Raw genomic sequence first — 14,436 nt, forward strand, 5'->3', positions numbered from 1 at the left:
TCAAATATTATCCAATTATTTACTGTTAGCAGAATCAGAGAACGGCTGAAGATCACCAAGTTTTATCCACTCATTTGACAGATAATGAATCGAGCCAAAATGGTGAGATATTTAAGTCAAAGAGGAAGAAGTGGATGAATGGAGGATGGATAGGTGAATAATAAATAGGCAAATAGTTAATAGAAAAAGGAAAGGGATGAAATCAACCTAGATCTCTAGAACTCTAGTTGAGAACTCTTCCCACTATATTACACAGACCAGGTGTTGTTTCCTGTAGTTTATATACGGTTTATCACATTTTTTCTATCCTTCTGCCTTTCAATGAGCCTTAAAAGGAGAAATAATTTTAATAATATTTTTAAAAGTTCAACTATTGCTTCAATTGAGAGATGACTGTAGGACAGGATTTACTTAAAATGTAAAACTAACAAAGCTAATCCTTACAGAGGCCTTCATTTGTCCACTTAACTAATATTTGTTCAGTCATTATTATCTGTTAGGCACTGGACTACAGAGCAAAAACAAAACAAATCTTTGTTCTTGTGAACATGCATTATGTGGAAGAAACAAGCAATTAACAAATTAATTAGTAGTATGTTCCACAATCCCTTATCTGCAATTCTAAAATCAAAAAGCTTGGGAAACTGGAAAATTTGACAACTCGAATAGTGGTAAAAGCTGAATCAGACTCATTTAGTAGTAAAGCTGATATGAGACTAGTCATAGTCTTTTTTATTTTTTATCTTAATTTTTGTGGGTACTTATGTGTATATATTTGTAGGATATATGAAATGTTTTGATACAGGCATGCAACATGTAACAATCACATCATGTAAAATGGGGTATTCATCACCTCAAGCATTTATCTTTTGTGTTACAAACAATCCAATTATACTTTTAGGTTTTTTTCTAAGATATCTTGTTATAAACAATTTTTACTTATTTTTAAATATACAAAATTACTATTAACTATAGTCACCCTGTTGTGCTATCAAACACTAGGACTTAATTCATTCTTTTGGGGAGTTTTGTACCCGTTAACCATCCCCACTTACCCCCCGACCCTCCATCTACCCTTCCCAACATCTGGTAACCATGCTTCTATTCTCTATCTCCATGAGTTCCATAGTTCTGATTTTTAGATCTCACACATAAGTGAAAACGTGCTTTGTCTTTCTGTCCCTGGCTTAACTTAGCATAATGACCTCCAGTTCTATTCATGTTGTTGCAGATGACAACATCTTATTCTTTTTGATGGCTGAATAGTACTTTATTGTGTATCATTACCGCACTTTGTTTTATTCATCTGTTGATGAACACTTAGGTTGCTTCCAAATTTTGGCTATTGTGAGCAGTGCTGCAACAAACATGGGATTGCAGATAGCTCTTCTATATGCTGATTTCCTTTCTTTTGGGTATATACCCAGCAGTGAGATTACTGAATCACGTGGTAGCTCTATTTTTAGGTTTTTGAGGAACCTCTAACTGTTCTCCATAGTGCTTTTAGTAATTTACATTCCTACCAAGAGTGGGGTTCCCTTTTTACCACATCCTTGCCAGCATTTGTTATTATTGCCTTTCTTTTGATTAAAAGCCATTTTAACTGAGGTGAGATGATATCTCATTGTAGTTTGGATTTGCATTTCTCTGATTATCAGTAATGTTGAGCACTTTTTCATATGCCTGTTTGCCATTTCCATGGCTTCTTTTGAGAAATATTTATTCAAATCTTTTGCCCATTTTTAAATCAGATTATCAGATTTTTGCCCACAGAGTTGAGCTCCTTGTATATTCTGGCTATTAACCCCTTGTCCAATGGGTAGTTTGCAAATATTTTCTCTGATTCTTTGTGTTGCCTCTTCACTTTGTTGTTTCCTTTGGTGTGCAGCAACTTCTTAACTTGATATGATCCCATTTGTCTATTTTTGTTTTGATTGCCTGTGCTTGTAGGGTATTACTCAATAAATTTTTGTTCAGACCCATGTCTTGGAGATTTTTCCCCAGTGTTTTCTTGTAGTAAATTTATAAATTGAGGGTCTTATATTTAAATATTTAATGTATTTCTATGTGATGTTTCTATATGGCTTGAAATAGTGGTCTAATTTCATTCTTCTGCATGTAGATATTCATTTTCCCCAGCACCATTTTTGAAGACTGTCTTTTCCACAGTGTATGTTCTTGGCACGTTTGTTGAAAATGAATTTACTGTAGGTGTGTGAATTTGTTTCTGGGTTCTCTATTCTGTTCCATTGGTCTATATGTGTGTTTTTATGCCAATACCATGCTGTTTTGGTTATTATAGCTCTGTAGTATAATTTGAAGTCAGGTAATGTGATTTTCTCAGTTTTGTTCTTTTTGCTTAGAATAGCTTTGACTATTTTGAATTTTTTGTGGTTCCATATAAATTTTACAAAATTTTTGTGTGTGTATTTGAAGAATGTCATTGGTATTTTGATAGGGATAGCACTGAATCTGTAAATTGCACTGGGCAGTATGGACATTTTAATAATATTGATTCTTCCAATCCATGGACATGGAGTATCTTTCTGGTTTCTTTTGATGTCCTCTTCAATTTCTTTCATCAGCATTTTATAATTTTCACCATAGAGATCTTTCACTTCTTTCATTAAGTTAGTTCCTAGGTATTTGTGGCTACTGTAAATAGGATTCCTTTTTTAATTTATTTTTCAGATTGTTCACTGTTGCATTTTGAAATGCTACTGTTTTTTGTATGTGGATTTTATATCCTGCAACTTTACTAAATTTGTTTATCAGTTTGAATAGTTGTGTGTGTGTGTGTGTGTGTGTGTGTGTGTGTGTAGTCTTTCATTTTTTCCAAGTATAATATTATGTCATTTGCAAACAAGGATAATTTGACTTCTTTCCTTCCAATTTAGATGCCCCTTATTTCTTTCTCTTGTCTGATTTTCTAGCTAGGACTTCCAGTATTATGTGGAGTAACAGTGGTAAAAGTGGCCATCCTTTTCATCTTCCAGATCTTATACAAAAGGCTTTCAGTTTTTCCACATTCAGTATAATACTAGCTGTGAGTCTGTCATATATGGTTTTTCTGATGCTAATGTATATTCTATATCCAGTTTTTAAGGGTGTATTATAAAGGAGTGTTGAATTTTATCAACTGCTTTTTCACCATCAATTGAAGTGATCATATGGTTTTTGTCTTTCATTCTATTGATATGGTGTGTCACATTGATTAATTTGTATATATTGAACCATCCTTGCATCCCAGGGATAAATCCCACCTGATCATGATGAATAATCTTTCTAATGTACTGTTGAATTTGGTTTGCTAGTATTTTGTTGAGGATTTTTGCATCAATATTCATCAAAAATACTGATCTGTGATTTTCTTTTTTTAATGTGTATTTGTCTATTTTTGATATAAGGGTAATACTGGACTTATAGAATAAGTTTGGAAGTATTCCCTTTTCTGTTTTTTGGAGTAGTTAGATTAGTATTGGTATTCGTTTTTTAAATATTTGGTAGAATTCAGCAGTGAAGCCATCAGTTTCTGGACTTTTCTTTACTGGGAGACTTTTTAATACAGCTTCAATCTCATTACTTGATACTGGTTTGTTCAGGTTTTGGATTTCTTATGGTCTAATCTTGGTAGGTTGTATTTTTCTAGGAATTTGTCCATTTCTTCTAGATTTTCCAATTTATTGGTATATGGTTGCTCATAGTAGCAATTAATGATCATTTGAATTTCTGTGGTATCATTTGTAATGTCTCCATCTTCATCTCTGACTTTATTTATTTGGATCTTCTCTCTTTTTTTCCTAGTCTGGCCAAAAGTTTGTTAATTTTGCTTAACTTTTTAAAAAACTATCTTGTTTATTTCAATTTTATTTATTTCTGCTCTGATCTTTATTTATTTTTTCTTTCACTTATTTAGGGTTTGGTTTGCTCTTGCTTTTCTAGTTCTTTAAGATGCATTTTTTGGTTGTTTATTTGAAGGTTTTCTTGTTTTTTGATATCGGCACTTATGGCCATAAACTTCCCTCTTAGTACTACTTTTGCTATATTCCATAGGTTTTGCTTGTTGTGTTTCCATTATCATTTGTTTCAATAGATGTTTCAATTTTCTTTTTGATTTCTTCATTGACCCACTGGTCATTCAGGAGCATACATACAAATACATACATTTCCATGTATTTGTACAGTTTCCAAAATTCCTCTTGTTATTGATTACGAGTTTTATTCCACTTTGGTCAGAGAAGATGCTTGATATTATTTTACTTTTTTGAATGTTTTAAGACTTGTTTTGTGACCTAATGTCTTCCCTTGAGAATCATCCATGTGCTGAGGAAAAAAGTGTGTATTCTGCAGCCATTGGATGAACTGTTCTGTAAATGTCTATTAGGTCTATCTGGACTATAGTGTAGATTGTCCAGTGTTGCTTTGTTGCTTTGTTGATTTTTCCATCTGGACAATCTGTTCTATCTGATGCTGAAAGTGTGGTGATGAAGCCTCTAGCTTTCTTTTTTGTTGTTGTTTTTTAGTAGAGATGTGGTTTCACCATGTTGCCCAGGCTGGTCTCGAACTCCTGAGCTCAGACAATCCGCCTGCCTTGGCCTCCCAAAGTGCTAGGATTACAGGCGTGAGCCACTGCACCTGGCTGCCTCTAGCTATTAGTGTATTGGGGCTCATCTCTCTCTTTAGCTCTAATAGTATTTGCTTTATAAATCTGGGTGTGCCAGTGTTGGGTGCATATGTATTTAAAATTGTGGGTTTTATTTTTTCTGAATTGATCCCTTTTATCATAATATAGTGACCAGTTTTGTCTCTCTTATAGTTTTTGACTATAAATCTATTTTTTCTGATAAAAGTATGGCTACTCCTGCTCTTTTGGTTTCCATTGGTATGGAATATTTTTTTCCATCCCATTGCTTTCAGTCTATGTGTATATTTATAGGTGAAGTGTATTTCTCATAGGCAACAGATCACTGGGTCTTGTCTTTTTTGTATCCATTCAGCAACTCAGTGTCTTTTGATTCCAGAGGTTAGTCCACTTATAGTCAGTGTCTTTATTGGTAAGTAAGGACTTACTCCTGGCGTTTTGTTATTTGTTTTCTGGTTATTTTGTGGTCTTGTTTCCTTCCTGTCTTCCCTTCAGTGAAGGTGATTTTCTTGGGTCTTGCTTTTTATGTTTTGTGTATTAGTTGTATGTTTTTTTGGTTTGAGGTTACCATGAGGTTTGCAAATACTACCTTATAACCCATTATTTTAAGCTGATAACAACTTAACACTGTTTACATAAACAAACAAAAAACTGATAAACACTCTATGCCTTAACTTCATCTCCCTGTTGTTTTGACTTTTTGTTGTTTCCATTTATATTTTATTGTATTGTTTATGTCTTGAAAACTTGTTATGGTTTTTTATTGGTTAATTGTTTAGTTTTTCTATTTAAGATAGGAGTAGTCTACACACCACAGTTACAGTGCTATGATATTCTGTGTTTTCCTGTGTACTTGCTATTACCAGTGAGTTTTGTACTTTCCATGATTTATTGCTTATTAATGTCCTTTTCTTTCTGATCAAAATACTCCCTTTAGCATTTCTTGCAGTAAGTTCTGGTGTTGATAAAATCCCTAAGCTTTTGTTTGTCTGGGAAAGCCTTTATTTCTTATTCATGTTTGAAGGATATTTTCACCGAATATACTATTCTAAAGTAAAAGATTTTTCCTTCAGCACTTTAATTATGTCATGCCATTCTTCTCTCCTGGCCTGTGAAGTTTGCACTGAAAATTCTGCTGTCAGACATATTGGAGCTCCATTGTATGCAATTTCTTTTTTCTTGCTGCTTAGGATCCTTTCTTTATCCTTGACCTTTGGGAGTTCAATTATTAAATGCTTTGGGGTAGTCTTCTTTGGGTTAATTCTGCATGGTGTTCTATAACCTTCTTGTACTTGGATATTGATATCTTTTATAGGTTTGGGAAATTCTCTGTTATTATTCATTTGAGTAAACTTTCTGCCCCTATCTCTTTCTGTACCTTCTCTTTAAGGCCAATAACTCTTAGATTTGCCATTTTGAGGCTATTTTCTAGCCTGCTTTGCTTCATTGTTTTTTCTTTTCTTTTTCTTTTTTCTTTTCTTTTTTTTTTTTTTTTTTGTCTTTTCTGTGTATTTTCAAACAGCCTGTCTTCACACTCACTAATTCTTTATTCTGCTTGATTACGTCTGCTATTAAAGGACTTTGATGCATTTTTCAGTATGACAAATTGCATTTTTCAGCTCCAGAATTTCTGCTTGATTCTTTCTAATTATTTCAATCTCTTTGTTAAGTTAATCAGATAGAATTCTGAATTCCTTCTCTATATTATCCTGAATTTCTTTGAGTTTCCTCAACACAGCTATTTTGAATTATCTGTCTGAGAAGTCACATATCTCTGTTTCTCGAGAATTGGTCCCTCCCTGGTGCCTTATTTATTTCATTTGGTGAGGTCATGTTTTTCAGGATGGTGTTGATCCTAGTAGATGTTCTTTGATGTCTGGGCATTTAAGTGTTAAGTATTTACTGTAGTCTTCACTTTCTGGACTTACTTATAGCTGTCCTTCTTGGGAAGGCTTTCCAGATACTCAGAAGGACTTGATTGTTGTGATCTAAGTGTTGTGATCTAAGCTGTATCTGCTTTAGGGGCACCCGAAGCCTGGTAATGCTGTAGTTCTTACAGACTCATAAAGGTACTGCCTTGATGGTCCTGGACAACATCCAGAAGGATTCTCTGGATTACCAGGCATAGACTCTTGTTCTCTTTCCTCACGTTCTCCAAATGAATGGAGTACGTCTGTCCCACTCCACCCCCGTCTCTGTCTCTGCCTCTTTCTCTGTTCTAGGCCATCTGGAGCTGGGGATATTGTGACATAAGCACCTCTGTGGCCATCACCACTAAAACTGTACTGGGTCAGACCTGAAGCCAGCACAGCACTGGGTCTCACCTGAGGCTTGCTGTAACCACTTCCTGGCTTCAGCCTGTGTTCACTCAAGGCTTTGGTGCTCTACAATCCGCAGGTGACAAAGCCAGCCATGCCTGTATCCTTCACTTCAGAGTGGCAGGTTCCCCCAGGCCCCGGGCATGTCCAGAGATGCCATTCAGGAGCCAGGGACTAGAGTAAAAAATCTTAGAAGTCTACCTGGTATTCTATTGTACTGTGGCTGAGCTGGCACTGAACTCAAAAGACGTAGTCCTCCCCACTCTTCCCTCCCCTATTTAAAAGCAGAGGAGCCTCACCCTGTGGCTCCCGCTACCACATTCCATGCGGATTACTGTACCACTGATGTTCCCTTAAGGCCCAAGGGCTCTTCAGTCACCTTGTGTTGAATGCTGCCTGGCCTGAGACTCACCCTTCAGAGCAGCACGTTCTCCTCTGACCCAGAGCAGGTCCAGAAATTCTATTCGATAGCCAAGTCCTGGAACCTAGGACCCCAAGAACCTGCTTGGTGCTCTAACCCCTGTGACTGAGCTGGTAACTAAGGTACAAAACAAAGTTCCCTCTGCTTTTCCCTTTGATTTTCTCAAGTAGAAGGAGTCTCACCCTGTACCCACCACAACTAGGAATGTGCTTAGTCTCACCTGAAGCCAACAAGTCTCACAGTCTCACCCAAGGCCCTCAATGTAGTTCCTGGGTATTACTGCTGGTTGTTTAGGGCCCAAGGTCTCTTCAGTTAGAAGGTGATGAATGCTACCAGGACTGGGTTCTTTCCTTCAAGGCAGCAGGTTGCCTTCTGGCCCAGGTTGTATCTAGAAATGTCATTCAGTAGCAGGATCTGGAAAGGGGGCTTCATAACTCTAACTGGTGCCCTACCCAACTGTGGCTGAGCTGGTATCCAAGATCCCAGACAGAGTCCTCTTTATTCTTCCATCTTCTTTCCTCAAGTGGAGTGGATGGGTCTTTTTCAGAGCCAGGAGCTGTACAGCCTGTGGTTAGGAGGAGGTGATGCCAACACTCCCTTCCCCACCCTGGCTGGTGTCTCAGTAAGTCCCATTCCCCCGCTCCCCCAGTCCACTGTCTCTGGCCCAAGTTCAACACTAGGACTTCCCTTGGAGTTGAAGTCCTTATGGCCTAGCCTGCCTTTCCAGTTTATTTTGGGCTCCAGAACACTTTAGCCTGCACTGATGAGTCTTGCAGGGACTCAAGTTTGGACCACTGGGATCAGCGATTCCTTTCTGGCTAAACAGGCCCGGTTAAAATGCTCGCTTTTTGGATGGACATCAGCTGCGTTTGGTCTAGTTTTGTTTTCTGTTATAATAGGGCAGCACTGAGCTCAGTGCCTCATAAATGCTACACTCTCTCTCTCTCCAGCACACCAAACATTCTCCACACCATGCTTCTGCTGCCGGAGAGGTGGCATCAGCTATTTGAGACTGTTTTTCCTGTTCAGTGCCTCATGTAGTGATAGGAAGTTAAAGCCACGTACTGTGAGTGCTCACCTGATTTTTGAGTCTTATGAATATGCTTTTTTTGATAGTTGTTGAATTGATGTCCTTGCTTGGGGGGACAATCAGTGGAGATTTCTATTCTGCCATCTTGCTCTGCCCCTAGTTATAGTCTTTAAAAAATCTCACTTAGAATGAATATATGTTTTACTGCCAGGTTATTAACGTTTTTGACTTCAGGGTGCCTTCCCAGACCTCTTGGATGGGAGGGGAGAAGAGTAGGAGATGTTGCATAATTATAGTACATGTACTATATTACCTTAAAAATACCAAAAATACTTAATTCCAAATGACATCTGGCTTCACCGGGATGGTGGGGCTACATAATATCTAGGAATTATAAATACTGTGAATGGAAATGAAGCAGGTATGGATATAGAGAATAAGGGCCAATGGCGAAAAGGGTAAAAGTCAGAGGCGGAGGTTTTTTAGCTAGACTGGTGAGAGAATCCTCTCTGGGAAGTGATATTTGAGTAGATCCAGAAACATTCCAGGAACTTTCAAGGAAAAAGAGTGTTTTAGTCAGTGGGAACGGACATGTGGTTATCTAAAGAGACATTCCAATCTAAGAGAAGACAAAGGTCAAAGACTTAAATCAAGAGCGTGCTTAGCATGTGTGAAGAACATGAAAGCCACTAAGGCTATAGAATACGAAACAAGAGGAAGAGTCATCAGATAGGCTTTCAGAAAGGTAACCAGGATCCAAGTCCTTGCCTTAGATGTTATGGAAAGTCTTTGGGGAATTTTGAACAAGGGAGTCTGAAATTCAGTTTTCTTTTTAAAACTGTCATTCTGTTTCTCTATAGATAATTTTTAAAAATCACTCGACTTTTGTGGATAGTAGAGTAGTAGATGTTTGCAGTGGTGAGGATTGGAAAAGATAAGTGATCATGACAGTGGATAAAACTCAGAAATTTGATGATGTGTGATCATATGGATACTTTTTTTTTTTTCAAGAAAGCATCTCGCTGTTACCTAGTTGGAGTGCAATGGCATGATTGTAGTGCATTGCAGCTTCGACCTCCTGGCCTCAAGTGATCCTCCTGGTTGAGGCTCCCGAGTAGCTAGGACTATAGGCATGCAACACCATATCTCACTTTTTGTTTCTTTCTTTCTTTCTTTTTTTTTTTTTTGGTAGAGACATAGTCTCACTATGTTGCCAACACTGTATAGATACTTTTTAATAAAATAATGTCCTAGTTATATTTTAACAAAATAATATCTTTTAGGTATCTGTTGAGTGAATGGTGTGCTATGAATTGATAATCTAAATATTATGCTATCATGTTTTTTGGGTTTTGTTCTAGATTTTTCCCTAAGTATTAGGGCTAAGAAATGAGCTTGGTCATTATAGTGCTCTTACCAGCCTGCCTCTCTTTTCTCAAAGAGGGAAAGAGCCCCAGCTCGAGGAAAGAGCCCCCAAACTTGGAGTAAAAAGAACTGTTTTCTTATGTCCGATCTGCCACTAACTGACTATAACATGGTTTATTTAACCTCTTTTGATTTTGGTTTTCTATACTGTAAAGTGGATTGAATTACCTGATTGATAATAGCTCTGTTTGAATCTTCAGTCTTAAATTTAACAAGCCCTTTCTGTTAGATTCTACAATTCTATGATTTTTAAATGAGACTGCATAAAAATCTCAAAACTTCCTTAAATGTGAATGTAAAAGAATACGGAATAACTGGATGTGTTCAAAATTGGTAAATTTACCCTGGTATCCTTTTTAACAGGACCAAGAAAATAAATACCAGAAATCAACAAGAGCACAGACTGTTTCCCTTCATCAATCCGTAGAACCCTAATACTTCTTTAGTTCCATCAAACACAGAGGAATGACCACCATGGCAGATGGCGACAGAGGATGTCAACAATTTTTTGGAGGCAAGCAATGAAATATTTCTACTATGAGTTTTCTGTTATTAATCATGTAGAAGCAAGTAGAATTATATTGGGTTTTAGTTTAAAATGAAAAGCCTTATTTACTGTAGGAATTTATGTATGCATAGCTATTTCTTTATTTTCTTTTTTTCCTCTTTTAACACCCATGCATGTCAGAAGTTACATTAAGATGCATTTGCCCTTACCTCCAGAGTAACAGATAGAATAAGACTATCTTAAATCCTTAAATACAGAACAAGGACTTAAATAACCAAAATTAAGTACCTATATTTGAACACAGGACTTTTTCACATCTATCTTGGACACATATATAACTGTAAGTACTAAATAAAATTAGAAATTAGAATTATTTTAATTATTTTCTATTTATTTTAGAGTTGTTCATACTATTTGTGAATTTTATGTAGTTAAAGGTATCCCAGCATTTTTCCTCCCTTTTCTTTAACAGCTAATATAAAGTGCTCCAAAATCTTGGGAAGCTATCCCTTTACAATTCTCACAGCTTTACATTTTGTGAAAATTCCATATCAAAATATTTACTTGAACTTTTAGTTAATTCTATGACAGCTCCTATTGCTCCCAAAAGAGCATTTGGGCAAGGATTGTGGATCACAATGCCACCTTCAAATTTCAAATTAATTACATTACCTTTAAAAGAAAAGCTTGCTTGGAAAGAAATTCACCATATATATTTTTAAATGTATAAGGAATCTGGCTTTTCTTCATTCATGAAAAATAAAGACTTAAGTAGATGAAAATAAAGTGAAATAAAAATATACACTTTAAAAAATTTAAGTAGAATTCTCTAAAATGTAATCTTTCAAGGGATTTTATACAAAGAAACTATATATATGCTTAGAATTTTTTATTTAGTGTTAATTCAACTCATCAGCCTAAGGTCATCCATAAAAACATGTCTGCTTTTAAGTTTCACATAAGAGGAATGCTTTCTCTAGATAAAGAAGAAGATAAATGTTTAAAAATCCCGGTGTAGAGATTCTGAGTTTTCTTTCAGTAACTAGAGTCAAAATTAATTCTTGCTTTTCTGTTGGGGAAAATTTCATCTAATTACATTCAATTTATTCTGCAACTTTTTGGACAGCAAATCCTGATCACCAAAGAAAAAGCAGCTGTGTTGCCCTTGCCTCACAATTATAACAATAGTATTATTATGCAGTCACCAGAGTTTATGGAACCATGAGGTGGTTATATCCACTGGCTGTTTTCTGACAGAGACACACCTAAACCTTTCTGAATTGCTGATAATGTATGCCTTCTATTTGTAAGGATCTTCAAAGAAATAGATTCCACTGCTTCCTTCAGCAAGCCAATTTAGTATAACAGCTCTCAGAAGCAGAAAATTCTTTCTTATAACCCTTTATGCACTTTCATCAACTGTTTCTAAAACTCATTTTCCTAGAATTGCATTTTAAATATTATTTAAATATTTTCTTAGTTTGGTATAATTCACTTAAGTATTTTTTAAAACTACTAAAAATTGACCATTGTTTAATTAGTAGAAATATTCCTATAAACCATGCTTCCTCATAAGCAGTATACATTTCTCCCTCAGTATCTGCAGGGGATTGACTCCAGAACCCCCTATGAATACCAAAAGCCAGGGATGTTCAAGTCCTTTATATGAAACGGTGCAGTTTTTGCATATAACTCACACATATCCTCCTTATACTTTAAATCATCTCTATATTACTTATACTACCGAATACAACGTAAATTCTAGGTAAATAGCTGTTATATTTTTTTACTCTGCTTATTTTTTATTGTTGTCATGTTATTTTTATTGTCTTTTTTCTGAATATATGTGATCCAAGATTGCTTGAATTTTTAGATGCAAAACTTGTGAATACCGAAGACTGACTATACTATCAAATTTCTTTTTCTTACGTTCCCTTTTCTAACTCATCCACATACATCTTATTTTGAACTTCAGTTATTCAGTTATTCAGACTGTATCAATGGTATATAGCTTTAACTTATTAACAATTAAGCCCTTTGTTCTTTATTAATTTCATTCTATTTGTGACCAAGTAATTAATAAGCCATAGATATTTATAATTCTAATCCCAGGTGCTATTTCATTTATTTTCCACGTTTTTAGGGAAAGTTATACTGGTAAAAACTTTTAGAGGTTAGAAAGGCAGTTGAACATAGCAGGTATGATTTATAAGAATGCTACAGGAATACCTCAGAGATATTGCATGTTTGGTTCCAGACTACCACAATAAAGCAAGCCACACATTTTTTTCCCAGTGCATTACAAGTTATCTTTGCACTATGCTATAATCTATTCAGTGTGTAATTGCATTATGTCTTTAAAAAACAATGCACATTTCTTAATTTTAAAATAGTTTTCTAAAAATGGGGGGATGCTTTGGGGGGTTGGGGGGCAGGGTCTCACTCTCTCTTCCAAGCTGGAGTCCAGTGGTGCAATCGTGGCTCACTGCTGCCTTGACTTCCTGGACTCAAGTGATTCTCCCACCTCAGCCTCTGAAATAGCTGGGAATACAGGCATGCACTATCACACCAGGCTAATTGTTATATTTTTTTGTAGAGACAGGGTTTTGCCCTGTTGCCCAGGCTGGTCTTGAACTCCTGGGCTCAAGCGATCTGCCTGCCTTGGCCTCCCAAAATACCAGGATTACAGGCATAAGCCACACATGCTGGCCTCCTTTTGATAGTGAAACGTCTTACCTGGATGTTGATGGTTGCTAACTGGTCACAGTCATGGTGACCAGTCAGCAGCCATCAACATCCAGGCAAGACCCTTTATTGTGGCTGAAGATTGGGATGGCTATGGCAATATATTGAAATAAGACAGCAAAGAATATTGCCACATCAATTGACTTGACAAAGTAAATTGGTTTTCAGTTTACTTTGCCCAGATCCGTCAGAGGATTCGCTATCTGTATTTGTAAGGCAGATACTATTTGTAAGGCAGATACAGCCTTACAAAATACATTTCTTAAGTAGTCTTGAAAGTCAATGGGCTTTTCAAGTTAGAAGAGTTGATCCATGGGCTACAGAAGGAATGTTATGTTACCAAGCATAAGAACAGCATGAATCTCCTTGTATATCTTAATCACAGCTCTTGGGTGACTAGGTATACTGTTAGTGAGTAGTAAGTTTTCCAAAGGAGTATTTTTTTTTTTTTTTTCTGAGCAGTAGGTCTCAACAGCAAGCTTAAAATAGTCAGCAAATCATGCTGCAAACAGATGTCCTCTAGGCTTTGTTGTTTCATTTACAGAGCACAGGCAGAGTAGATTTAGCATAATTCTTAAGGGCGCTGAATTATTTGAATGGTAAATGAACATTGGCTGGAACCTAAAGTCACCAACTGCATTAGTCTCTAACAAGAGAATCAGTGGCTCCTCTGAAGCTTTGAAGTGGGGCATTGACTTTTCCTCTAGTTATGAAAATCCCAGGTGGCATCTTCTTCCAATTGAAGGCTCTTTTATCTACACTGAAAATCTGTTATTTAGCATAGCCACCTTCATCAGTGATTTTAGCTAGAGCTTCTAGATAACTTGCTGCAGCTTCTCCATCAGTGTTTGCTGCTTCACTTTGCACTTCTATGTTGTATAGACAGCTTCTTTCCTTAAACCTCATGAATCAACTTGCTCTGCTAGTGTCAAACCTTTCTTCTGCAGTTTCCTCACCTGTCTCAGCCTTCATAGAACTGAAGAGAGTTAGGGCCTTTCTCTGGATTCAGCTTTGGCTTAAAGAAATGTTGTAGTCAGTTTGATCTTCTATCCAGACCTCTAAAAGTTTGTCTGTATCAGCAACAAGGCTGTTTTTCTTTCTTATCATTTGTGTATTCACTGGAATAGCACTTTTAACTTGCTTCAAGAGCTTTTCCTTTGCATTCACAATTTGGCTAACTTTTGGACGCAAGAGGCCTGGCTTTCAACTTGTCTTGGCTTTTGACGTGTCTTCCTTACTGTGCTTCATTCTTTCTAGCCTTTGATTTGAACTGAGAGACATGTGACTCTTCCTTTCATGTGAACACTTAGAGGCAATTATAGGTTATTACTTAACCTCATTTCGTAT

The 14,436-nt window shown here is 36.4% G+C and overlaps 1 protein-coding gene across 18 annotated transcripts in view; it reads left to right on the top strand.

Moving 5' to 3' along the window:
• Positions 1–14,436, top strand: part of LOC105492700 (methyl-CpG binding domain protein 5) — a 512,463-nt gene that overhangs the window by 218,075 nt on the left and 279,952 nt on the right. For all 18 annotated transcript variants that reach the window (XR_011610253.1, XR_011610254.1, XM_071073816.1 and 15 more), the window contains one exon: positions 10,200–10,350. The gene's annotated coding sequence lies outside the window, so the exon portion shown is untranslated. The remainder of the gene's footprint in view (positions 1–10,199; positions 10,351–14,436) is intronic.

This window comes from Macaca nemestrina, chromosome 11, assembly GCF_043159975.1.
Source record: "Macaca nemestrina isolate mMacNem1 chromosome 11, mMacNem.hap1, whole genome shotgun sequence".
NCBI lineage: Eukaryota > Metazoa > Chordata > Mammalia > Primates > Cercopithecidae > Macaca > Macaca nemestrina.